Source organism: Papio anubis, chromosome 2 (assembly GCF_008728515.1).
Source record: "Papio anubis isolate 15944 chromosome 2, Panubis1.0, whole genome shotgun sequence".
In the NCBI taxonomy this organism is placed as follows: domain Eukaryota; kingdom Metazoa; phylum Chordata; class Mammalia; order Primates; family Cercopithecidae; genus Papio; species Papio anubis.
This window is the reverse complement of record NC_044977.1, coordinates 80,767,303-80,794,551: the sequence shown is the minus strand read 5'-3', so window position 1 is coordinate 80,794,551 and position 27,249 is coordinate 80,767,303. Positions and strand designations below refer to the sequence as shown.

Below are 27,249 nucleotides of genomic sequence, written 5' to 3'. Positions count from 1 at the left end.
ACTACACTCTCTACTGGGTCTTCCCCTAAATCTTCTTGTTAGACTGAGGTTTAAGAAGATATTCCATGTTTGTCCTGAGGGCCTGCACACCCCTGGGATACTATCACCTATCTCTAGGTGCTTCCCTAGTTGATGATTCTCTCATATTCTGCATATGAGACTCCCCCCAGGTCCGTTCTTGCAGGCTACTGAAGGAAACTTCATATGATTATTAACGAAGACCCACAGGAATGTTAAAAAGTTTGGTGTAAATTCTTTGGGGTTTTAAAATGGCACCTTTCTGTCTGTGACTTTAAAGATCCTGGAGGATTTAATTCCTTGGGGAATTCCAGTGAATTGTTCTGACTTGCACCAACTGTCTCGAATGCAAAGATAGGCAGACCCCTGTACAGAGGCTCAGCTCTGCCTGTAGACACCATTGGTACATACACAGGAGAAAATCAGCCCCAGGGTTGTTTCTTGCTTCAGAAAAATGGCACACTCCATTTGTTATCAGATGCCTCTGACTTCAGTGATTTGAAAGAGAACTCTTGTGTTGTCTGGAAAATTAACTGTCTCAGCTACACTTTCCTCTTGCAGAGGAGCACTTCTTATGGAATTACATGATCATTTTGATATCGTTTGGCTTTGAAAGAAGAGTTAAAGTAGAAAGTCAGCATAACCCGTCTAGGCATGGAGAGAGGGGAACTGGTGTAGCTGAAGAACCTACAGAAAAATGAGAAAAAAGAAGAGAAAGGATTAATAACTATGATCAGGGCAAAACTGTATCAACACAGGAGTGGGTTTTGTTTGGTTTATTTTTTTAACCATTCCCCAGCCCCATTAAACCCCAGAAACTTTTATTCTTGGTGGCTCAATTTTCCTTCTCTCAAATCTCTAAGTCCAGTTGTTGTTTTTTGCTGATCCATTATGTAGGCCAAGCTTTCCAACCCGCAGCCCATGTGTTACATGTGACCCAAGAGGGCTTTGAAAGTGGCCCAACACACATTCATAAATATTTTTAAAACATTATTGAGGCAGGAGAATAGGGTCTGGAGACAGAGAACTTAAGGCCAATTTGTGCTGACTTCCTAAAAGAGAAAACACCAAGGTCTGGGGGCAGAGAATCTAAGGCCAAGTCCTGCTGACTTCCAAAAGCTGGATCAAAAGGACAACATCTGGGTCTGAGGGCAGGAAACCTAAGGCCAACTAACACCACCTTCCTAAAGCTGAACTAAAGGGAAAACCCCATCTCCCCAGCAGAGTAGCAAAGGATCAAAGGCTACAGCCCTCCCTACCGTGTCTCAGATGGAAAGGGAGAGTGCCTTGGATTGGCAGGGCCAAGCAGGGACCATCCCTTTATCTGTATAGGGTACCAATTCACCTCAGCCTTTAATTAGCCACAGGCCAAATCCTTCATCGGGGTAGCTGATAAGAACCTCAAATGGGGTAAAGTCCAGAAAACTTTGTAACTGGGCCCTTGAACCGCTTGCTGGGGCCCGCTCCCACCCTGTGGAGTGCTTTCTCACTTTCACAAATTCCCACTTTTGCTGCTTTGTTCCTGCATTTCATTCCTGTCTACATTTTTGCATGTTATGTGTTATGTTCAATTATTCAAAATGCCAAGGACCTGAACAACTTGTAGTCAAGACCCTTCACCAGTAACACGAGATTTTTGGGGGGACTTTTTTTTTGTTTTTTGTTTTAGCTCATCAGCTATCGTTAGTGTTAATGTATTTTATGTGTGGCCCAAGACAATTCTTCCAGTGTGGCCCAGGGAAGTCAAAAGATTGGACACCCTTGATGTAGACTTTTGTGATGCAGAAGTTGGGAAATGAATGTGTGTACAATATACAAACACATGGGTATATGTATATATTTATCCACCTATATGTACACATGCCTGGTATATGCAAGTGTGTCAGCACATATGTGTAATACATATGTGTGTTTCCATGTAGATCTTGGTGTGTCTGTTTCTCAGGATCATGTGGCCTAGAGATTAGAGAGAATTTCTGTGGAAAGATAAGAGGGAGTTGGGGAGGCTCTGGAGTAATTGTGGAGTTTATAAGAATTGCATGGGGCCCTGTACTGTATTTGGTTTACAAAAATATGAGTTAACCTTCCCTCGTCCCTGAATATCTAATACCTTCCCAAGCATGCTGCATTCGTTTTACTTCATTAGTTCATATGATTGGTGGGTGGGACATCAGGGAATGGGAAAATTTCTTTTTAGAACCCAGACAAGTTGAAGTTGATTTCCTAAAAACAAATTTCTGGCTTGGCGTGGTGGCTCATGCCTGTAATCCCAGCACTTTGGGAGGCCGAGGTGGGCAGTTCATCTAAGGTCAGGAGTTCAAGACCAGCCTGATGTGGTGAAACTACATCTCTACTAAAAATACAAAAAATAGCTGGGTGTAGTGGCGTGCACTTGTAATCCCAGCTATTGGAAAGGCTGAGGCAGCATAATCACTTGAACTTGGGAGGCAGAGGTTACAGTGAGCTGAGACCACACCACTGCACTCCAGCCTGGGTGACGGAGCAAGACTCCATTTCAAAAAAACAAACAAAACCAAATTTCTTTATTGGCATTCCCAAAGATGCAACCAAGAGGAAACACTATTAGACTATTAGAGATGGGAAAATGAAGCAACTTATCCAACAGCTCCCTGCTTATGGGGATTCATGAGAATATTTTCCTTCCATTTCCTATCCCCATTTCAAAGGAAGGGGCAAAAGAGAAATGGGCTTAGAGACTAAATGTTTGTGTTGGAAATAAACATGAAGATTCTAGATTAGGAAATAATTTTGCATGGGTTGTCGTTTGCATAGGTTGTCCTTTTGGCTTTGTTCCTGATTTAAAAGTAGTCTGTAAAAGGAGTGATATGCCTTTTTTGTATGTGTATACATGCATCATTTCCTCAGTATCTCAATCCTGGTATTTTACCAGGAGTGGGATGTCAAGTAAATTATATTTTATCCCTAGGATGACATTGACTGCTTTCTAATAGCAGGTCTGTGACCAGGTCCTAGACTTGAACACTGAGAATTTTGTTGAGTCACTAAAACTAGATTTTATAGATCTTCAAGAGTTACTTATGGAAGAACTTGATGATAGATTAGAAATTGTGGTGCCTTTTTGTTTATGTAGACAGTTTGAAATCAGTAGAAAATTGCAATGGATTGATTTTATCTTTAGACTTTCCTCGAAAAGAATCTATACATTATAAGTTTTGTATTTCCTTAAGTGGAAGTTTGCTTTGAAGGGACACAATATAAATATTTAACAAAATGGAAAATAAAAATATTGAAGGAGTTTGTTCTTTATGTCAGAGATAGAAAAAAGACTATGTGTGCCTACAAGCAATCCAAATTAAATTAACTGCCTTTGGAGAACTGTTTCTCTAAATGTTTCAGGCAGGAACAGTCTATAACAGCAGGAATAAGAAACTCAATTGAGGGGTTCATGGCACTATCTAAAATGGGTGAGAAATCATTCTGTCAAATGAGAGAGGATTGAAATTAAACAAGTATCAAAATTACATACTCCCTGGGAGAGTGGTTTACTCTGGCAAGTTGACTCATATACTCATGCAGGGTATATGAGAGTAAACTGACTATAATTTTATCCTGTCACCAGGTAACTACAGTTGTAGTGAACATGCTAATAGCAACAAAGGGCTCTGTCTGCTGCATACCCCGAAGGAGCCAGCTGCCAGCCAGCTGGATTCTTCAAGTAAAGAATTAAGTTCCCCTCCTAGCTCTTTAGAACACCAGTAAAATCTGATGGACAGCAATTTAAAATCTGTGAAATTCTTATATCCACCAGTGCCAATTATAAAAACAACAACAACAACAAAAAACAAAAAAATGTGAAACATTGTAGGATATACAAAAATTATATTTGGTCTTTGTATCTGGTTCCTAGCACAGAGCTCCTAAAACGCTTGGGATTTCCAGAGCGATAGGAGTGTATTTTGTTATTCTTAGTGAACTCCTTTCAATTACACCTGAGTTTATGCTGATGTGATGACTCTTAATGGGCCTCCAGATAACTCAGGTTGGGGGCTGATGGCCAGAGGGGCCCACCCTGTGATTAGAGGTTTGGAACTTTCAGTCCCCCCTTTCCTACACCTCCAGTGACCCTATAACCGCCCAACAGGATCACCTTACCTGCTCCCTAGACAGAGCCAGTTTATCAAGATGAGAATTGCAATAGAGAAAGAGTAATTCACTCGGATCCAGCTGTGTGGGAGTCTAGGGTTTTATTATTACTCAAATCAGTTTTCTAGAGCATTTGGGGAATCAGAGTTTTTAAGGATAATTTGGTAGATGAAGGACCAGTGAGTTGGGAGTGCTGATTGGCTCGGAGATGACATCATAGGGAGTTGAAGCTATCTTCTTAAGCTGAGTCAGTTCCTGAGTAGGGGCCGCAAGGTCAGATGAACCAGTTTATCTATCTAGGTGGTTCCAGCTGATCCATTAAGCGCAGGGTCTGCAAAATATCTCAACCACAGATCTTAGGTTTTGCCATTGTGATGTCCCCAGGAAAAATTTGGGGAGGTTTAGAACTTATAGCCTCCAGCTGCATGATTCCTAAACCATAATTTCTAATCTTTTGGTTAATTTGTTAGTGAAAGGCAGTCTAGTCCCCAGGCAAGAAGGGTATTTGTTTTGGAAAAGAGCTGTTACCATCTTTATTTTAAACTGTAAAGAAAGTTCTTCGGAAAGTTAGGTGGCCTAGGCCCAGGAGTTAACAAAGACTGGTTAGAGGTGAGAAGCAAGATGGAGTTGGTTAGGTCAGATCTTTTTCACTGTCTGTTATAATTTTTTTCTGAAGTGAGAATGGTTTCTTTTTATTGGGGTTCCTAAAAATTGAGATTGGAATGAGATAATGTAATACATATATAAATATATAAATAAGGAAAAGTAATTTTCTTTGACTTCTAATCATTAGATGACATATACAAAGCCCTTTGAACAATACCTGGCCCATTAGTGCTCAATAAATTAGTTTTTCCAGAAACATCCTCCATATCTACCCCACTAACACTCCCTGCCATCATGTTCCTTTGCCAAGGTGACATAGCCCAGCCAAGGTCAGTGACAAGGATGTGCTATTAAGGAGACTATTCAGTCCTGACCCTGTAACTGCCCAACAGATTTCAAGTGGTTTCAGTCCCACAGATTTTTTTCTCCCTTCCACACCTCCCAGTTCTGTGCTCGAATGTATCAGAGAGCATTGAATACTTTCTGACAACAAACAAGTCCATCACTTTTAATATAACAGCTTTTTGGTCTGAGTACAATATGACCAAAAATATTTAAAAAGATATTCCTCAGGACCTTTCTTCATGGACCTTGCAGTCATGCCTTCAAGAGCTGTATCACATTGTTCCAGATTACAGTACGGCCAGGCCTCTGGCTTTGTGGCTCTTGTTTATGGTAAAGTAGAAAATATCAATATCAATCACACAGGAAGGATGAGTTGGGGTAGGCCTAGAACATATTGCATGGAGGATGTTGGGGAAACCAGCCCCACACCACACAGCAGGTACCCCGAGTCCAGCGGAGACAAAGGAGTTAGAAAGAGACTGTTTAAAAGGTGGGTCCAGGGGACCGCAGCATTGGAGGCTTGCTCACGGCCCAGAGCTCTTCAGCTCTGCCTAATTTATTAGTTTATAAGCTCTTTGTTCTTAGGGCAAAGGGAAGGGGTAGGAAGGGATGAGGAAAGGGATTAATCAGTGAAGGAGAACTGGTGAGTCATTCAATAAGATGTGTAGCAGTGGCAGTTTTTGTGAATTTCCTTGAGCAAAGGTGTGTGTCTAAACTACTTAAGATCTTGAACTTATCGGGACTGAAATGGGTGGGAGCCGATTTCAGGAGGAGCCAAGATGTTTGATTATACTCCACTGCTTCAAGGGAGTGTTATCTTCCTGAGCAACCTGTGGAATGCCACTGAATGGTTATGCTCTCGGGCATAAAGACATGAAGGCAATAAGGAGACTTTTCTCCTCAGAGGCCGCCCATGGCTCCCCATGGGTGTCTCAGCACAGGGCAGACCAACTCACCTGGCATCTTTATCTTTTGATCCTGTTATTAAACTGAACTGGGGCCCACTCACCTGGTGCAGCAAAGCAAACACTGACATCAAGATTGCAGTGAGAGTGAAACCACCTTTGTGAAAACTATAACAGTGAGAGAAATCTCACCTAACTGACCCCATACTGCTTCTAACCTCACAAGCTAACTGCCTTTGTTAATTTTAAAACAAGGATGATAATAGTCCTTTCCCGAAACTAACCCCTCTTTGTTTGAGGACTGAAACCACCTTTGTAAGACTAACCAAAGGCCGCAAGTTAAGGATTGTGGGAAGGGCCTGAAATCTGCTAAAATGTAGGCATAGTTAAGCAATAACCAGCCATTGTTCCCTAGCTTGCCATTCTGTAATCACTTAGGGCTCAAGAGTCACGTAGCTGGAGGTCACAAGAATTGTAACCTCCCCAATTGCTCCTTCAGATAACATCACTATTGTCAAAACCTAAGATTTATCTTTGAGATATTTTTCAGAATTTTGCATTCTGACAACCTGCTGACTCAACCCAGACCCTTGACTCAATTGGATCTTTGACACCTATCCAGAAACCGACTCAGTGTTCAAAGACAGTTTGGATGCTCCTATGAGTTCATCCCCAGCCAATCAGTAGAATCCTTTCCCTATCACCCTTCCCACCAAATTATTCTTAAAAATCCTAGCCTTCGAGCTCTCGAGGAGGCAGATTTGAGAATTATCTCCCATCCTTCTGCTTGGCTGGCCCTGCAAGTATTAAACTCTCTTTGCCACAAAACCTGCTGTTCTCAGTGCATTGACTTCTCTGGGCAGTGGGCAAGAAGAACCCATTAGGCTGTTACAAGAGAAAGTGAGGGACTTATCACAGGGTGCCAAGTAAGGAGAATTGGGCAGCTCATTCTTAAGACTTTAATTCCCCAATGGCTCACAGGTAAGGGTTTGCATAGATGGGGAGGGAGCGATTATAGGCAAAGTCATAAATCAATACATAGAGGCTATATGTCGGTTTGACTAAAAAGGTGAGACATCTTGAAGTGGGAGGCAGGCAGAGGTGGATTCAAAGGTTTTCTGATCTGCGAATGGTTAAGGAGGCAAAGCTTTGTCTAAAACTTTGAATCAGAAGAAAAGAATTCTGATTTGTGGGTGTGACTCCTCTGGGCCCCAAGCCCCTCAGGAGGAAATTTAGAACAAAGAGTAGAGGTCAGAGTTTAGTCCCCAGTTCCCCCTTATCTGAGGTCTACATGCCCTGCCAGCAGATCCACTTGGTGGGGGTCCAGGCTTCTGAAAATCAACTCGGGGACATATGTTAAGATGTTGTCTTTAGCATCCATGGGGAGCAAAACATCTGACTCCAACTCCCTTGACTATTGTCTTAAGCTACTATGACCTTGCTTATCAAATTGCTCATTTGCTTCTCAGGGCTAGCTAGGTGTCTGGAATTATCCTTGAAGGAACTCAGTTTTTTTCCTTTATTTTCATTCTTCAGTTGGGAGGACAGTCCTCTAAGAGAGAAATAAAGAATAAGGCAACACAGGAGCCACTTCCCCTGCAGAGCACCTGTATTAGGGTTCTCTAAAGGGACAGAACTAATAGGATAGATGAATATCTGAAGGAGAGTTTATTAAGAGAATTGACTCACACAATCACAAAGTGAGGTCCCACAATAGGCAATCTGCAAACTGAGGAACCAGGAAGCCCATCTCACTCCCAGAACCTGAAAAGTGGGGAAGCCAATAGTGCAGCCTTCATCTGTGGCCAAAGGCCTGAGAGCCCTTGGCAAACCACTGCTGTAATTCCGAGACTCCAAAAGCTGAAGAGCTTGGAGTCTGATGTTCAAGGGCAGGAAGCATCCAGCACAGGAGAAAGATGGAGGCCCGAAGACTCAGCAAGTTTGCTCTTTCCATTCCTACTTTTATGCTGGCAGCTGATTAGATGGTGCCCACCCAGACTGAGGGTAGGTCTGCCTCTCCCAGTTCACTGACTCGAATGTTAATCACCTTTGGCAACACCCTCACAGACACACCCAGAAACAGTACTTTGCACCCTTCAATCCAATCAAGTTGACACTCAATATTAACTATCCCAGCACCTTGATAGATAAATCGACCCCCACCAGGAGGTACAGGGGTGGAGTGGGCTGCTGCCTTCAAGCTGGGGTGGGTTGCAGGTGTCAAGGACAGCAAGGAGTGAGGGAACCAAATTAACCCTCCTCATCTATTTCTGGTGACTTCAGATACCTCACTTTCCATTCAGAGCACTATTCTTCAGACTTAAACAAACAAACAAAAAAAACCAAAAAAAACCCAGGACACATCGTTTAAAAAATAATAGCCTTATGACATGATACAATTTAAAAGTTAATGTTAGTTATCTTAGTAATGTTTCAAATGAACGTAGGGGTAAATACCAAATTTAAACCCCTCAAACAAAACAATGCCACTATGTTGACTATGACCCAGTGAATTGATTGCATGACCCACATAGCGGGTAGCAACCCCAATTGCAAGGAGACTGCTGAGTGTCCAAATGTCTCCAATAGCAACTCTTCCTTCCTCATGGGCTTCCATCTCTCCAGCAGGCGATTTGTGTGTGTGTGTGTGTGTTCTCTCCCAGGAAGAGTTTAAGGTATGTGAGCTGTGTAAAGTGTTACAGGAAAGTCTCTCTAAAGGTTTCCCTCACTTTCACTCCATTCCTTCCCAAGCTGGGGTGCCTAGCTCTTTCTTCTTTCACTGGGGGAAGAAACAATGACTCACATCCTCAAAGATGAAGTACAAGCATTCCTCATTTTGGGCGTTAAGTCCAATAAACCAATTGTAAGTTGAAAATACCATAATTCGAGGCCAGGCGCGGTGGCTCAAGCCTGTAATCCCAGCACTTTGGGAGGCCGAGGTGGGCGGATCACGAGGTCAGGAGATCGAGACCTTCCTGGCTAACACAGTGAAACCCCATCTCTACTAAAAATACAAAAAAATTAGCTGGGCATGGTGGCGGGCGCCTGTAGTCCCAGCTACCCCGGAGGCTGAGGCAGGAGAATGGCCTGAACCCAGCAGATGCAGCTTGCAGTGAGCCAAGATCACGCCGCTGCACTCCAGCCTGGGGACAGAGCAAGACTCCATCTCAAAAAAAAAAAAAAAAAAAAAAAAGGACCATACTTCAAAAGTGTGTAAGGAGCATACTGAATGCAGAACTTTGGTACTATTATAAATTTGAAAAATCCTAACCATCTTAAGTCAAGGACCATCTGTTTAGGTATGTAAACTTTTGCCAACACCCTAACACATACTTCATCTAATTTATACCTTCGAGAGAGAGATGGCATCTTTCAATCTCAGGAGAAGGCATTCATTCCCTTTTTTTTTTTTTTTTTTTTTTTGGAGACAGAGTCTCGCTTCATTGCCTAAGCTAGAGTGCAGAGTGGTGCAATCTCGGCTCATTGCAGCCTCTGCCTCCCAGATTCAAGCAGCTCTCCTGTCTCAGCCTCCCGAGTAGCTGGGATTACAGGTGCCTGCCACCACACCTGGCTAATTTTTGCATTTTTAGTAGAGACGGGGTTTCACCTTGTTGGTCAGGCTTGTCTTGAACTCTTGACCTCAGGTGATCCACCTGCCTCAGCCTCCCAAAGTGCTGGGATTACCGGGGTGAGCCACCATGCCTGGCCCATTCATTCCTTTTTTAAAAAATACGTTTTTAGGAAGATTTTGTGGTCACCTGAGCTAATGTAGTAGGTGACAGGAGAGGACCTAACTCCACTCAATCACCTCCTCCCTGTCCCTCACCTGGCTTCTTTGCACAGGGTGGAAATAACGTTGGAGAAGAAAGCAAGCCAGAATTGTTTTAGTTCATCTTATTGCCCTTATCTTCTAATCAAAAGTTGAGTGTGTCCAGAAGCCATATGAATGTGAAAAATCTTCCTAATGAAGGCAAACTGGAGAAAATGGATGAGAGCAAATCACTAGGGATGAAAAAGCACTAGAAAGTTTTGAAAAGTTGTTACAGCCTGTTATAGTTCCCTACCCTTCACTCTTGAAAGACGATGAAAACTTCAAATACTGCCCTTTGACTGCACAATACTATACAGCTGCAGTGGCCTCATGTTGAAAGTATAAAGCAAGTACTGTGGTTAAAAAAATTTCTCGGAGTTCTTTACATTTACCCACATTTCATGTATGTTTCTGTCTTCTCTGTAATTCCTCCATTTTTATCATGACCTTTTATCTTGTTCTTGTGTTCTCCCTTCGCTGTCATTGCTTCACCATCTCTGCCCTCTCTGGTTGCCTTAAGATGTTTGGGGCTGCTTGCTTATATAGTCTATTCCTTTGTTTTGTCTTTTTGTGGCTGTGAGCCTTACTGCCTCTCAAAATTCACACCATGCGTGGTAAATAATATAGCCAGAAGCATACCATAGACCAAGCCCCTCCATTATGTCTTCCTCAGTCCCCAAAAATAGGTTTGTAATCATATAACACTCATTTTTATTTGTTAAGATTTCATTCTAGTAAATTATGTTTTTCCTTATAGGGCAGCTTTAAAAAATTAATAGGCTGGTTTTTTTCTAATCAGTGTTGATCGTTTACAGAAAAGTTGAGGAAAAAGTACAGAGTTCCAACACAGTCTGTCACAGACCCCTCAGTCTATCCTCCATTCCCCTATTATTAACAACTTGCATTAGTGTGGAACATTTGTTATAATTGATGAGTCAATATTGACAAACGGTTATTCAAGTCTGTGGTTTAGGGCTCACTCTTTGCCTTGTAAATTCTGTGAGTTTTGAGTATAACAACATGTATCCACTATTAGAATATGGTACAGAGTAGTTTTACTGCCCTAAAAGTCTTATACTCCACCTATTAATTCTTCCCTCTCTCCATCTCCCAGAATCGTTAGCAACCACTGATCTTTTCAGAATGACACCTTTCACTTAGCAATATGCATTTAAGCTTCCTCCATGTCTTTTCATGGTTTGATAGCTCTTTTCTTTCTATTGCTGAATAATATTCCATTGAGTAGATGTACCACAGTTTGTTTATTCATTAGGGCCTCTTTTCTCTCTCTCTCTCTTTTTTTTGTTTTTTTTGAGACAGGATCTTGCTCTGTCACCCAGGCTGTAGTGCAGCAGCATGATCACAGGTCACTGCAGCCTCGACCTCCCTGGCTCAAGCCATCTTCCCAACTCAGCCTCCAAAGTATCTGGGACTATAGGCATGCACCACCATCCCCAACTAATTTTTGTATTTTTCTTTTTTTTTTTTTTTTTTTTTGAGACGGAGTCTCGCTGTGTCTCCCAGGCTGGAGTGCGGTGGCGCGATCTCGGCTCACTGCAAGCTCCGCCTCCTGGGTTCACGCCATTCTCCCGCCTCAGCCTCCGAGTAGCTGGGACTACAGGCACCCGCCACCACGCCCGGCTAATTTTTTGTATTTTTAGTAGAGACGGGGTTTCACCGTGTTAGCCAGGATGGTCTCGATCTCCTGACCCCGTGATCCGCCCGTCTCGGCCTCCCAAAGTGCTGGGATTACAGGCTTGAGCCACCGCGCCCGGCCTAATTTTTGTATTTTTCATAGAGATGGAGTCTCACTTTGTTGCCCAGGCTGGTCTCAAACTCCTGGGCTTAAGTGATCCACTCACCTTGGCCTCCCAAAATGCTAAGCTTAACAGGTGTGAGCCAACACACCTGGCCTATTAAACTGTCTTTGAATTGCAAAATCTTAGAGATCCTGGCTTTTTTCAGGACAACCAAGATATTTGCTTTTCTAATACTACACAAGATACGTATCTTGATGCCTATGGAATAGCCCTGTTTTCTCACAAATCAGAATTCTGCAAGGAACAGATAAGAACCATAAATGTATTGCTGTATTTCATCTTCATTTCCCATCTGGTCTCACTTGAGGAGAATCTTATTTGAACATCAACAATGTCCTAGGTATCCTAGAGGACACCCTGAATTAATGGCTGAGATCCTCATTTGGTGAGTACCATGCAAGGTAGGGAATATTCGTCATTGTTTTCCTCTAGTAAATTATATTTCTCTTTAAGAAAAAAGATCAGACACATCATGGAACGGTGCTGATTTTGTGTTCATCTCTGGTATATTTCTGTGTTGTATGCCTGCTGCCATTGTCCATTTATTTGGCATGTAGTTTCCCCCATCAGCATGTGGCTGGACGGAATCCAGGTGAACCCTGTGGACCTGGCTGACCCCCACCCCAACTTCAGTGATGCTCACCAGGAGGTGAGAAGATGGAGGCAGTTCAGATGGTTCAATGACCAAGTTCGTCCCTGGTTAACCCAAACAGGACTGAGGACTGTTTCAGTTAGTTTTAAAATAAAATTGAAAACACACCCTGGAAAGGGACATAGAATGTAAATCCCTAGAGGACACTTCCTGTGTTCTCCATTTCAGCCTCTCTCACTCAGAATCTATTAGAGTGCCTTCTCTTGATGAAAACTCAGTGTGCATATTCAGCTTATTAAAACAGGACACGGTTTTCGACATGGTAGATATTTTAAAAGTCCTATAGTAAATTAGGAATGGGAAACCTCAATTTAATCTCATTTTAGTGAAGATTTATTGAGAGCCTACTAGATGCTGAAAACTGGTGGGTATATTAGAAGATGCCACCAGGAATCAGAAACGATTTCAGCCTCAGAAAGTTTACTGCTTTAGGAGGACTGATTTGCTCATTAATAGTAGAAAAAAACACATTATGAGAAAGGAATAATGTGAGTTAAAGGAGCTGGTGGGAGAGGTTTAGATGTCCGGATGAGATTGTCCTATATAGCTTGAGCACCTTGAAGATGAAACTCAGTGTGTCTAGAACAAGCTATTTGAACTAGGTGGTGAAAACTATGAAGGCAAGAAAATGGGTGTGTTGCCCTCATCTCATGAGTATGTTTGGTTGTTAAATATTGTCTCTCTTTGAGTTCTGTTTCCTACTCCATGCCATCTGGATTTTCTCTCACTAGCTCTCTCCATGTGCCTCTTACCGCCTTTTTTCTTATTCCTTCTGTCTGTCTTCTCAAATTGTCCTCAGAACTCAAGATTTAGTGTGTATTACATACTTTGAATGAATTTTAATTTTGTCTGTGCCTACTTTTTAAAGGTATGCGAAGTAGTTTGTATATTTCACAATACTGAATTAAATGTGTTTAATGTCTGTGGAGAGGTATCATGCTTAGCACTTTGAAGCAGAAGGATGTCTATCTTATTCACCTAGTGTCTTGAATAGTGCCTGGGACACAGCTAGTGACTCCAAGAGGTTTCAAGCAAGAAAACCTGGAGTTTGTATCATTTATTAGTTCTGTAGCAATGGAAATTTTGCCCATTTTTTAAATGTCTTCTCATCTGAAAAAGGGAGGTAATAATTATATTTCAAAGTTCATTTTAAATCAGAAGAAACAAAAGATAGGAAAACACAACCATCCAGTGTTTGAAGTATTGTGTGTTGCCATTTGTTTGGATGGCAATCAAGAGCTCATGAAAGAGTAAAATTCTCCAGGCACGGAAGAGGCACCCTTCCCCCTTTCCAGTTAACCTGGGTAGATATATTTTTGAGGTTCCTTCAAGGTCTATAATTCCACATTTCAGGACCATCTCATTTCACCAAGCTCAAGACTGTTTCTTACGCATCTTTTGTTTGGACCAATATTTCTAAATCTGTTCCCTTTCTCCTGTAACACTCTCCCTCCCCATTACAAGGCACTTGTAATACATCTTGGAAAAAAGTCCACTCTGCCTTCCTAACTGGACACAGACAGCAAGATCCAACAGATTTATTTGTAAATGGGTCATTTATGCTTCATGTAGCTCAGTGCTGAATAAATAATACCTGGAAAACTTTTCAAATTTCAGCCCATTGGCAGGCCTGAACTCCACATATGTTGTTAGAAACGCCTACGCAGTGAATCTAAATGCCGTGGTCCTTGTAGGGGCTACATGGCTGATGCAGCAGATCAGGAAAATGCATACCTTTGAGTGAGTTCCTCCAACCTCAAGAGTGGGGGAAGGTGGCCTCAGGATGTCCTCTTGAACTGTGTGTGTGTGGATTACAATCATAAATGCTTTGGAATGAAAGAAGCTGAGAGAAGACGAAGGAAAGTTTGACATCATAGTATGATTTCCAGGCCCTTAAGTGATTGTAGGGAGGAGGCTGGGATTTTTAGGACACTCACTGCCCCAAACACATATGCATGGGCATGTAGTCACATGCAAACTTACATACTCCCACCAAAACCAAACAACACATGAAATGGACTGGTCACATTTGAGTAAAGTGGTCACCCAGGAACAGTGAAGGAGCAAAGGTGAATCCTCACTTCGAGTAACCTGCCTCATTGACTCCATCCTGCTCAGTTCCACAGTCTTTCCTTAGCTATTTTGGTTGTGGGAGGCAACTCTTTCTTGGGACGAAAGCACTCTCCTCGCAGCGCAGTGGAAGTATCCTAGGGTAGACTGAGCCTTTTTCTGTCAATACACAACAATAGACTGCACCTTTCCTATGTCAGTAGTTGTCTTTTCTCTTGACAACAAGTCTCAATGGTGATGCTCTCACATGGGTTGGGGCTCCTCAGCTGTGGCAAAGATAAGGCCAGGTAAGGGCTATACTACTAAAAAAATCCAGCTGGGAATAACGTAGTTTATCCCAAACTCCCATAGGTTGACAGGATGGTGGCACTTGATAATTGCTGCCTTATGGAATGAGAGACCAGCCGCACATTTTATGGGACATAAATAAGGGCACTGGCAAGTGAACAGGTGGGCACAACGTACGATTGACAGATAAAATACAGGATTCCCAGTTAAATCTGAACTTCAGATAAACAGATAAACAAGTAATATTTTAGTGTTTAAGTAGATCCCAGACAACCCAGTTATATTGGAATTTTTAATAAACTCTCATATATATATACACATGCATATATATACACATATATATCTCTCTGTCTATATATATATATATAGAAATATATATATCTATATACATATGACGGTCCTGAAAATTCTTTCTAGTGAGTATGAAATGATAAAGGGTTGAATATCCATGTCATAATCATGATTACTAACTTTTATGTTATTTCAGTAGCTTTTGGGGAACAGGTGGTATTTTGGTTACATGAATAAGTTCTTTAGTGGTGATTTCTGAAATTTGGTGCACCTATCATCCGAGCAGCATTCACTGTATCAATATATAGTCTTTTATCCCTCACCCCCCTGCCAATCTTCCCCCCAAGTTCCCAAAGTCCATTATATTATTCTTATGCCTTTTGCTTCCTTATAGCTTGGTTTCCATTTATGTGAGAGTATACGATTAAGTTTAGTGTTCCATTCCTGAGTTATTTGACTTTGAATAATAGCCTTCAACTGCTTCCACGTTTCTGCAAAGGCCATTATTTCATTCCGTTTTATGGCTGAGTAGTATTCCATGGTTTTTACATTCTTTATCTACTGAAAACAATTTTTTTTTTAAACATAAGTAAGTCCCATGCAGTATTTGGCCAAGAGGATCCATTTAAGTGGAGGTGGGAGAAAGCTCCATGACTGACAGTCCTTTTATGTTACATGGAATTTGGGAAGCACTTACAATGGAATCAGAAGAAAGGGTAAGGAAGAATGTGGTGACATAAAGAAACACCTTCACCAACAAAAAGGAAACACAATGATCATAGTCCCTACAGATGAAATAATTGAAATTAGGTTAAAGGGAAAACATAAGTAATTATTTTGATTGCTAAATGTTTTGGGTTATGCTTTAATCCCTAAATTTTGGAACATTTTTCTTACAGTTATTCACCATGAGTAGATTAACTTAAATAAATTTCACTATTTACTCTCAAATTTATTTTTTGGAAAATCTAGCTAATAAGAAACATACTCTCATCCAGGTTCATTTCATTTGCCCTCGCCACACTTCCTAATCTTTTCTACCTATTTTCACATGCTCACCATTTCTGCCCACAACAAGAACCAAGCAAGTATTTAATCATTTAATGCAGTTCTCTATTGACTTCCCAGAGGGAAATCTGGGCATTTTGAATGGAAATTCAGAGCAATGTCTGTGTTGCCCTTGCCCCCCTCAGATTCCACTTCTCCCTAATTTATGCCTTTCTTCTCAGAAGGAGTTCATTGAGTTCATTGCCAACTTCCACTGCTTCATTACCAAATGTGAACCTTCCCCGGCACTAGGCTTACTTTTGCATTTTTTCCTCAGGTGAGAGCGTGAAATGTCTCAGTTTAATCACTTGTGAGCAGAGATGGCACCAGATAGCAACCGGGGCGCTCTCCCACCTACAGCTTCGGTAGGAAAGAATCAATCTAGCATATAAAAGCAGGCACAGATAAATTGCTAAACACTGTAGTACAATGATGGCATACATCTCTGAAATGAGAATCTTCAAAATCAATAAGAATTGAAATTGAAAAAGGAAGAATTGTAGCTGTCAAAATGCAGGATGCCAGCAGGTTATTCACGTTGAGGTTCATTTTGGCTTTCCTGGTGCTCTGGAGAGTCATCTGTTAAAAGTCTCTAGTGTGACCTTTGTTATGTCTCTTTGAAAAAACATTGTGTCCCAGCCTAGGGACTGGATTCTTCTTCCAAATCATAATTGACCTTATCCTTCATGTCGTGTTAGGGCACATTCCCCTCAGCGAGAGAGGGAAGCCCAAAGAAGAATTAGAAGCCACTGTTCAGAGGCTCATATGGGGAGGGGACCTGGGTATAGTGAGGCCACGTGGGCTGGAAGGACTTTAGTTTTTGACCCAATTTTACAATCTCTTCTATCATTTTCTGAAATTTGAAATTCTAAAAATCAAGGAAGCTACTACCATCACAATAATAATAGCCCATTATTTGCTAAGTAATTATATGTGCCTGCATTGTGCAAAGCACTTGATATACATTCTTATATATGACAATAATGGTGATAATACTGATAACAACTAAGTTTTTAAGCATATATTTGATGGGCATTGTGCATTGTGTCATGAAAGCCTTATGCCACCCCTCTGAAGTTTGTACAGTTGTGATCCCATTTTACAAATAAACAGGCTTAAGAGTGGCTGAGTACCTTGCCCAGCGTCACACAGCTGGTGGGGGCTGGGGTGGACATGAATCTCACTCTGTCTCACTCCAGAATTTTCCTCCTTTGCTTCCTTCAGTCGTATTTTACATCTGTGCATGTTAGCATTTCTGGCAACTGACAGTTGGGTTGCCTTTGATGTTGGTTTTTTGTCCATGACTCATTCTACTACCCGAAATTGTAGGAAGTCCCTCCTCATACCCAGTCTGCTTTCAACTATAACTTCTTGGACATGTTTCTTTTTTTCACCAAACTTAGAGCAAAGGAGACATGGAATTTTCCCTTTGGCATTTGGAAATCTGTAAGAACCACCATCATGTGATTTAGTGTGTGTGTGTGGTTTTTTAAAACTAACATACAACCATTCACAAATTAGCCACTCTATGCGTGTCCTGAAAGCATGTTTTAAATTTCACCCTCATGTAATGATTGAAAACAAAAGTTTGTTGCCTGGAAGACCCACTAGGAGTGCAAGTAGCAACAGGGCACAGAGGTGAAAGAACTTGTCACCAACCATGGGGACCAGAAACCTGTCCTGTCTCTCAGTTATGAGATGAAATTCAAACTGTGAGGCTCTACTTTCTGTATATCTACATTTTTTTAAATAGAGCTTTATTTTTCTAATCTTTTTTTAAAAGAAAGATTGTGTTAAATGGATATATCTGGGTGCATAGGTTACCTTAAGATGTAATCAATTAGCAGATTTGTTCAAGAGAACAATTTTGCCTTTGAAAGCAAAATTGACAGACTAATATCAATCTTTTTTTTTTTTTAGCAAACTGTGTTTTTAAAACACATAGGTTATCATTGGCTTGAGGACCAAGGGACTAAAGTCCATACACATATATTTTTCATGAGCACGATGTTTGTGTTTCACCATAGAGGTTTCATCGGTAATAGTCTCTAAAGCAGTGTGCTTCAAACTGGAATGTACAGCGGAATCACCTGGAGATCTAGTTAAAAATTCTTATTCCAGAGCTCCAGGGTGGGACCTGAGACTGCATTTCCCACGGGGGACATCAATGCAGCTGATTAGGGCGCCATGCTTTGAGAAGCAGGGCTCTCTACTACCATACAGATTTTGCCACCATGAGGGAACATTATTTACATACTAGGTGCTAATTCATATGATGTTCAATAAATTGAACTGCTCTTTTTGTTTGCCTTTTTCCGAGATATGGTTGAATTAGTTACACAGACATAAATTCTCAGTTCTTCTGAAATGCAAAGTAGACTTTAAGTTGGCAATTGCTAATTTCAATGTAAAATATCTAAAAAGTTCAGAAGTGAGTATCAGCTTGACTTGTTTATAACTAACAAAGGGGTCTGAGGCTAAATTCTATAAGGCTGACACTAACCAGTTGGCCAACATAAATATCTTATTTGAAAGAAACTTTTTGCTCTAGAATTTGGAAATGAAAGCTAAATTTGAAAACAATTTATATCCTTCTTCTTTTTCCTCATTTCTCCCCCAAATACTTTCTAACTTCCCATTCAACTTCTCTTAGCCTACGATTAATGAGACTAACCTAGTAGTGGCACTACTTAAGCAACATAATATTTAGAAATACTACCTAAATATGACAGTGCATTTTGAGGCTTTGCTGCTTTAAAAACAAACAAGCATAGGTTTACAGAGGAGAAACCTGGCAAATACTACCTTGGCCAGGTGATGAAGCTTAGCGTTGCTGGTGAGAAGTTTTATTGATAGCACATACCACTTAGTATGATATAACAAGAAAGGCATTCACGTTTGTGGCATTCTTGCCAAAACTCATAACCCCAAGCTAATCACAAGAAAACCAGCAGACAAACCTGAATCATGGGATGATCTACAAAATACCTAATCGGTACTCCTCAAACTTGTCAAGTTCATTCCAAACAAAAACTGAGAAACTCTCACAGACCAGAGGAAACCAAGGAGACATGAGGACTAAATGCAATGAAGTTCCCTGGATTGAGTCTTGGGACAGAAAGAGGACATGAGTGGAAAAATGGGTAAAATCCGAATCGTGTCCAGAGTTTACTAAATACTGATTTCCTGTTTTTGACAAATGTACCATAGCAATGTGGTAACATTAGAGGAAACTCAACTGGGTGAGGTCTATATAGGAATTTTCTGTACCAGCTTTGCAATGTTTCTATAAATAAAAAATGATACTAAAATGAAAAACTTATTTAAAATGTTGACACTTGGAAGGGAGTAGAAAGAGGGAATTTAAGGAATTACTGAAACATTCTTTTTGATAAGAATGCCTCATGGACACTTTTTTCCCCCTATCAAGTGTGTGTGTGTGGTATGCAGGAGTGTGTATTTTGCTAGTCACATACTGAGAAAAATAAAGTAATACAGAAAATCAAAGGCTACCACTGGTTCCAAAAGGAAGGCATGAGAACGTATCAGTGCCACATGGAAGGTGTCTTTAATAAAAAGGCCTTAGTCATGAAAGTTTGCCCAGATGCTCAGCTGACACTTCCCAAATTGCTTTGAGGAACTGTTGAAAAATCTGTTGAGTGACTAATCCCAAGTTGGATCCCAATAGAGGAAATTGGAGCGATCCATTAGGCGGACGAAGCTGTCCATTTCCTCGGAATTATCGACCGTGGCAATGCCCTTGCTCCCTACGCATGTGCCACCTTAGAAGCTCCCCTGCCGGAATCGAGTTAAGTGGAAACATCACAATCAATAAAAGACACTCTATTTTCCATTTGCTCATTGTTTTTTAAGGGCTTATTTTGTAACAGCACGAGGAGGATTCAATTCAATATCAATTCACCTTCTGGGTGGGGAGAGGACTCCAGATATTGACTTTCAGTGTCTGATAAAGTTTGTGACAAGGCTCAGTTTGCTAACATTCTGACCAAAGTGCAACCTCAGCCACGGAGGATCCAGAATAAGCAGATGTTCAGGTCACTTCATGGTCCTGGAACCCTTTTCTAACTCAGCAACCAGTGTCAGCGGAGCGTCTTCTGGCTGGTGACCTGGCAATCGAGGACCCTGCTCACAGTTCTCAGTTGCCCCAAGTTGTTCCAGTTCGGGTTTTCTTTATACCATACCAAATAGGATTAAAATGGGTGGTCGTCCAGCTCAGCTGCTCATACCATTCTTCCACTTTCTTATCTAAGGGTAACTTAAATGATACTGTTTTAAGCAGTTTGACGTTAAGGTTAACCTTATGGAATTTTTTTTCTTTTTTAATTTGGGTTTTTGAGGTTGTGATGGTGATGGCAATAGAGGTGTTGATGACTGTCAGGCTCCTCTGACAGGTATTTTTCTATATTATTTCTCCCCTCCTACCCCTATCCAAGGAAAAATAATGGGATCAATCTGAGATGTGGTTTCATGTATACTTAATATGCACTGTAGATGGTTTCCAAGGATTGCTGTGATCATTACTCTCATACATGTATGCACACACCCTCTGCAGTGTGACTTTCCTTTTCTTCCCATCAAGAGGCGGCATCTACTTTTCCCCTGCTGGAACCTGGTTTGGCCTGGTGACTCACTTTGGCTAATGAGGCATTAGGAGACATGATTTAAAGTGAGGCTTGGAAAGTGTATGTTTATTGTGGCTTGCCTTCTCTTATTGCTGAGAAGCCTTCTGCCCTCATATGAACAAGCTTGTGCTAACCTCCTAGAGAATAAGAGGCCACAAGGGCAAAGTCCCTGGCTGTCTCAGCCATCCCAGCCAAGGCCCCGGGTATGGGAGAGAGTTCCGTATTTGCCATCTGGTCCCATTCAGGCTAACTCAGACCAGAAGAACTATTGAACTGAGTCACAGAATCATGGGAAATAATAAATGCTATTCTGACACTATGTTTTTCAGTGGTTTTGTTACATAGTAAAAGCTTACTCATACAGTATATATTACTTATTAGAATTGTTTACCATAGAATTGTTATTTTTTTTTCTCTCAAACCTTAAGAGTTCAAATCCTAATTCATGTAGAGGCCAAGATCAAATATTTTGTCCTCAGAGATCTGTGTCTATCTGTGAACCATAATTAATTGTTCCTTTTTTAATAATTCCATGCTATCATTGTATTTTACATGAGACACTGATACCATACTTCATTATACCTTTATTGTCTATGTCTGTGTTTCTCTAAACTCTACATGGTAAAGTGTATACATTTTTGATGACTAGCACAGTTTAGTAGACACTGAAATATTTATTGAAATTAACTAAGTGTACAGAAGTTCTAGGAAAAATTGTTTTATTAACCAACTTCTTTTCTTCATGGGGGTCTTTGAATCCAACATGTAAGATCTTCTTGAGTTTTGACCAACCTGGGAAATAAGAGGTTAGTCAAAACTCAAGAGGATGCTATATGCTGGACTTAAACAGAAGAAATGGCAAATGGAGTATATTATGTATATTCTATTAGCAAGAAAAGTAAGATTAGAGGACATATAGTATACCTGTAAGCCAACATGCTTTCTCATTCTCACTTCCAGACTTAACCAACTTAGCCCATTGTTAGCAGTGCTACACTAGACTGTGCTTAAATGGAGTCTTGAAGATCACCCTCTCTCTCCCTCCCCTTGTGTAGCAGTGACCCTGCCCTCTCCATGTCTCCATTGTGCATATGCCTGTTTGGGTGCTCATAACTCTTCCTGGCAATATTAATTATAGGTGAAGGCCTAGCACTCTAGTTTTCTGTATTCCTTGTGCCCAGGAGAACTCCAGTTCTGGAGTCGCAGGCACAGAGTTAGTACTTGGCGAATATTTGTTGAAAGGTGAAGCTCTGATTCTGGAGATAGATTGTATCATCTTTCTCACTTAATTGGCATTAAAACCATCACACTTATTACACAGCAGCTTTTCTATGACACATAACACTGCATGGACAGAAGGGAAAATCAAGCTGTATGTGACACATGGTGTCTGGTGCATATGATGCTCATTTTAATAGGCACATCCTTACTTAAGGAGAACAATTAGAACTCATTGCAATAATAAGGGATGATTAGCATAGGCATTTGCCGCTTATGCATTAACTTAACCTAATGATTACAGTAGTTTTTTAATGATTTAAAGATAATGTGAACATGACATGTTCTGAAAACTGAGTAGGGATTTGGTTGACTTTTTGTACTTTGTGTTTTCAGCAATTTTCGTAGGTATGTAATAAAATGCCTTGGAAGATGTTTCTGTAAGGAATGTAGCTCTCAGATTCTAGTGGGGTACATGATGCTTCTTAAGTCTCCATCCTTAAGAAGGTCTCCATCCTTCCCATCTTCTGATTCAGGAGGTCTGGCATGGAAATCAGCATTCGGTCTGTTTAACCAGCACCAAGTAGTTTAGATTCTAGTAGTCTGTCTGCCACCTTACATTGAAGGGCTCTTTTGGCTGCCAGGAACAGAGACCTGCTTGAGTCGATGGAGTTTAAAGGCCATCTTTCTTTTGGAAGGATACAGAAATTGCCCAGGAATATAGGAAATATTACACAAGCAGACTTGTGCGAGGTCCAGCACCAAAGCAGCTCCAGGGACTGGCTTGACCCTCAGCTATTATGGACTGACTATTTGTCACCCCAAAATATATATGTTGAAATCCTAACCCCAAGGTATTAGGAAGTGGAGCCTTTGGGTGATAATTAAGTCATGTGGGTGGGGGCTTTATGAATGGGATTAGTGCCCTTATAAGAGAGATCCCAGAGAACTCTTTCTACCATATGAAGACACAAGAAGTCTGCCATCTGCAGTGCACAACCGGACCCTCATTGTGCACAGCACAGGACCCGTCCATACTGGCATCCTAATCTCAGACTTCCCAGCCTCCAGAACTGTGAGAAATAGATATTTGTTGTTAAACCACCCTGTTATGGTAGTTTGTTATAGCCACCCAAACTAAGACACTATGTCTGTCTCTCTTGCTTTCTCTGATTCTTTCTGCATATCTAATCTCTTCTCACTCTGAACCACTTTTTCTTAGGTCTTTAGGCCCTCAGGACATGGGCACAGGCCACCCCTCTTTGTGCCCCAACTCTACCCTAAAGTTCTCATCGTTAGTAAGCACTAGGAGGTTACCAGTGCTGCTTTCCTGAGAGAGGATCTAATTGGTGCAGTGCAACCCCTGGAGCCCTGGCACACAAGTTGAAGGTCAGGAACAACCTCTGTGAGAACCATTCCTGGCTGGGCATCCAGTCCTCAGGCCGCTGGGGGTGGGAGAGAAGGTTCTGGAAAGCAAGGTGACTGGGAGGCTGAGGGGCATGAATGAAGTCTCTGTTACTGACACTTGTACCCTCTCATCACCTCAACCTCAGAATTTCTTACAGGTAATAAGATAGGGAGAGAATTCATCTTAACAAAAGACCTTTACCTTAAGGAGTGTTCACAACAAGGCAGCCCAATTGTGACACTACTGTGGAGTGTGATGTCTTAATAATACAAAGACCCAACGGGAAGTTCCAAGATGTTTACGGATGGAGAAACTCTTAAAATTCGAGGACTGGAAGATGGAGAGGACCTACTTAATTAGGAACAGATTTTGATTCAGTTGAGTCAAACTCTGAGTGCTCATTCCGTCTTAGCGCTCCTGAGAATTAGTTGTGTTAGGTGGCATCTCAGCCAGCCAGAGTTTTCCATGTTGCTTTTGGTTGATTCGGGTTTTTATTTATCAAAATTAGTTGAGAGTATGATTTACTTGATGGAAATTTACCTAGATCAACTCTTTGCACACTTCAGAAGTAAAAAATCCTTCATATTCAGAATTGATGTGTTTGGCAAAATAATTATTTTGAGTTTTCTGTGTGTGTGCACACAAGTATGTGAATGTGCGATAAGAAAAATTATACATTTGGAGTCAAAAACCAAATATTTTCTTGAAACTCATAAACTGTCCGCAGGTTAGAAAGATTTCATTTTGGACATTGCAGTGAAACTTGAGTAATTATCCATGTTGTGTGTCTGTAAGTTTGACAGTGATGCCTTCAAAATATTTTGATATGCAACCTTTCTTCTTTCCCTTTGTGTTGTCAGACAACATGCCAGCTGTCAGATGGAGGGAAGCAGGAAACTTTGGCACCACTATTCCTGCCACCTTCACCGAGAAGGCCCTATAAATAGCATAATAGGATAAAACTGGCCACAGAGGGAGAGCAGCAGCTGGCACACGTTGTATCCAGAGCTGGAGGTGTAAATGAATTTCAATATCTTCATGATGCCAAACAACAATAAGATTACAGAGAATGAAGCTTTTGTTATGACAGAGCCCAATATTTGAAGTCAATAATAATGATAATGATACTTTTCATTATCAGGCTGCTTTCCCCTTTGAAAGTAGTTGCAAAGAAGAAAGGGCCCTGTTTTCAGAACAACTAATTTCCTCTCTTATCTCTGAAGAGTCTCTCCTGATCTCCCTCTTTTCAGAACGGGGAGGTGATATTGATCTGAGCCAGGTGGTAGGTGGAGGGAATTAAGTCTATTGTTAACTTAAAATGTTACTATAAAATTTATTTTGCTCTAATTACCAGAAAAGGAAATAATAGAGGACTTCATCTGGAATGTTCTTAATTGTCACCCTATTTCTTGGCTTCACTGTTCTCTGCTCATTCCTTGCCATTTCAGTTTTGTCATTTGAAATGCCTATTTGTCAATTGAAGAGTCCGTCTTCAGTTCTGGCTCATTTTTCCTCTGCCCCAAATGCTTCATATCAAAGGAGATCACCCTCCTTTGACCACCAATAGCATGTACAGAAACACACATGTCACACACAGCTCAGCATTTGTATCGTCCTTTAGTTGTGTCTTATACTCCATGTTTTTAACCAGATTTTGAACTTCTTGAGATTATGGAAGACTTAGTCTCCAATTTGCTGTCGTGGAGCCCAACATATTTCTAGACTCATAATGCTTCCTTGTGCCCAACCTAACCAGCGTACATTGAACCAGCATCAAAAAAGGCAGTCCCAAGAAACTCAGGTCAGTGGCAAAAGTTTTGGTCCCCTGACCTTGTGCCATCTTTCCTTACCTCCTGTGTCTTCTCAGCTCTCAACTCCAATCTGCCACTCTGGTCCCACACTTACCCATCCTGCTTGGGTGCAGTTTCAATGACTCCAGTTTGACCAGTCCTACTCTTGTCCCAGCAGTAGTTTTGCAGGACCCTCTGACTCCTGGCAACTCTGGCCCCCAGTTCCTCTTGGTGACTTCGCTGACTTAACCAGCCTCCAAGATCAGGAATTGGACCACAGATGCTCAATTGTAAAACTGCAACCTTATCTATTGTGATCAATCCAAATCAAGCCCAACTTTGTGTCAGGGCCACAGCTCCTTATAATCTGACCTCCTCAATGTCTCCAGCCTTTTTTTCAGGCTTCTCTCCCCTCCCCTCACCTCATTCTAGCCTTTACATGGCCATTCCCACTGCCTGGAATGCTTTTCCTGCAGCAGATCACATGTCTGACTCCTGCCCATGTTTTCAGGTCATTCTCAAATATCCTGAAGTTGACCTCACCCAGTTACTCTCTCAACCATTTTTATTGCCATCAAAGCATATATCACCATCTATAGTTATCTTATTTGTCAATTTGTTTACCCTCTGTCCCCTCCCATCAGCAGAATGTAAGATCCTTGAACACAGGAGCTTTACCTATCTTTTCTGTCACTGAGGGGGCATCGAATATAGAAGACGCTTACTCCATGGATGGAGGGTTGCATGGATGTGGAAGGAGTGAGAACACAGTATAATAGGGTTCTTAATTGATCTCTGCTTGTGTGTTCTCTCTCTACCTCTCTTTCTCTCCGTTCACCTCAGGGTCCATGACCTCCTTACTACTATATGGTCTGGTACAAAATTGACCCTGAAATTGTGAACATCACAGATGCCAAGCTATCTTGGTAAATGGTGGTTGGAGATCCATGACAAACCTTGCTTAATTACCTGTATTTCCTCACATTTAAATAGAGTGGATAAATTTCTAGTTGAATATTTGCTGAGTATACCATGTAGATGAGACAAAGGTGCTGTCTCTATAACTGTGGAGATGGTCCGCCACCACCAACTGGAGTAAGCTCCATTTGCCCAGCCCTATTCAGTGTTCCAAGGGGTTCTGCTGTATGGTTCTGGTTGATGTAAACAGTAACACAGGCAACTGTGATAATCAAGTAATATTACCCCATTTTATAGACAAGCAGACCAAGGCTCAGAGGCTTTATCACAGGCTGTTAAAAACAAGAACACAATGTATACTGTGGTTGTGAATTCCAATCTGGGCTTTCCCAATGTACCCTGTCTTTCTCCTGGTCCTCTGTCACTTTGTTCTGGTTTCTTCTTTACTGACAGTCATAGTCAACCTCAATGAAATTTCCATGACCAACAGAGGAAGGCCTCCTATAACAGCATATCCACGGGGTCTTTAGTGAATCTCCTTAATAAATGTGTTCCCAGGAGGGAACCTGGAGGCAGTCTCCTTTCCTAATACTCCAAGACAGGTGTCAGCAATTTTTTTCTGGTAAAGAGCCAGATAGAAATTTTTGGTTTTGCAGGCTAAGAAACAAAATGGAGGCTATTTTGTAGATTTTTGTATGACAAGAGATAAAACCAACTTCCACAATTTTTTCCTAGAATTTAAAAATGTAAAATCTACTCTTAGCTCATGGGCCATATGAAAACAGCCAGATTTGTCCTGTGGATTGTAGTTGGACAATCTCTGCTTTAGGAGAAATGCAGACATACTATCCCAGGACTCCATTATGTTGAGTTTCACTGTGAATATATGTATATGTATATTAATACATGATTATATGTGTGTTTGTGTGTGTATGTATCCTTAGAGGGCATGTCCCCAATACATACCCTGAGGTTCTCTGGACAACGTCAAATCTCATTGTCCTTGCCTTCAACCAAGGACGTGTGGCTCCTTTCCCTGGAGGTGCAGGGAGAGTATGGGGTGCGCTGGCTTCTGTAGAAAGTTGGAAAAGGCTATACCTTTCACTTTGGCCACAGGAGATGTATTCTCTCACTGGGACCTCCTTGGTCAGGTGTAGCTTGTTAGGTAGGCAGTCTTGCTGGGTCTTTGCCATCTGGCCATTGAGTCTCTCTCACCTCTACTTAGAGGTCCCTGAAGGAGGCCTTTCTGCTCTTCCAGCCTTCCAGCTCTCCTCAGGGACACGTCACTTATCCA

At 41.3% G+C, this 27,249-nt stretch overlaps 1 long non-coding RNA gene across 1 annotated transcript in view; it reads right to left on the bottom strand.

The window, feature by feature from the left end:
* Positions 1 to 231: 231 nt before the first annotated feature.
* Positions 232 to 27,249, bottom strand: part of LOC103882022 — a 46,111-nt gene continuing 19,093 nt past the window's right edge. The window contains exon 2 of the long non-coding RNA XR_643689.3: positions 232 to 705. This is a non-coding gene — a long non-coding RNA (uncharacterized LOC103882022). The remainder of the gene's footprint in view (positions 706 to 27,249) is intronic.